Source organism: Physeter macrocephalus, chromosome 17 (genome assembly GCF_002837175.3).
Source record: "Physeter macrocephalus isolate SW-GA chromosome 17, ASM283717v5, whole genome shotgun sequence".
NCBI lineage: Eukaryota > Metazoa > Chordata > Mammalia > Artiodactyla > Physeteridae > Physeter > Physeter macrocephalus.
The window spans coordinates 29912007-29912824 of record NC_041230.1 but is presented as its reverse complement, the minus strand read 5'-3'; positions in this window follow the sequence as shown (position 1 = coordinate 29912824).

Below are 818 nucleotides of genomic sequence, written 5' to 3'. Positions count from 1 at the left end.
GAACAGCAAAAAAAAAAAAAAAAAAAAAAAAAAAAAAAAAAAAATCAAATTACTCACACCATTGGTAAAGAGAAAATCTTAAATTCAGCTGGAGAAAAAAGACATGTTATGTAGAGAGGAACAAAGATAAGGATGACAGCAGGTTTCTCATCAGAAACAACACAAGGGAGAAAACAGTAGAGCAACACCTTTAAAGTACTGAAAGAAAAAACTGTCATAAAAGAATTCTAGGGGGCTTCCCTGGTGGTGCAGTGGTTGAGAGTCTGCCTTCCAGTGCAGGGGACACGGGTTCAAACCCTGGTCTGGGAGGATCCCACATGCCGCAGAGCGGCTGGGCTCATGGGCCACAACTGCTGAGTCTGTGCGTCTGGAGCTTGTGCTCCACAACAGGAGAGGCCGCGGCGGTGAGCGGCCCGTGCACCGCGATGAGGAGCGGCCCCCGCTCGCCGCAACTAGAGAAAGCCCACACACGGAAACGAGGACCCAACACAGCCAAAAATAAATAAATAAATAAATAAATAATTTTTTTTTAAAGAATTTTATACCTAGCAAAAATGTCTTTCTAAATCAACATGGATGAACCTTGAAAACATTATGCTAAGTGAAAGAAGTCAGTGACAAACGTCTATAGATACTATTTATATGAAATGTCCAAAATAGGCAAAGCTATACAGACAGAAAGTAGATGAGTGGTTGCTTAGAGCTGGGGGGTGGGGGAGGTAAAAGCAGGTGATTACTAAGCTAGAATAACAAAACAAAGAGTCATAGCTAATAAAGCCAACAAAGGAGATAAAAATAGAATCATAAAAAATAATCTG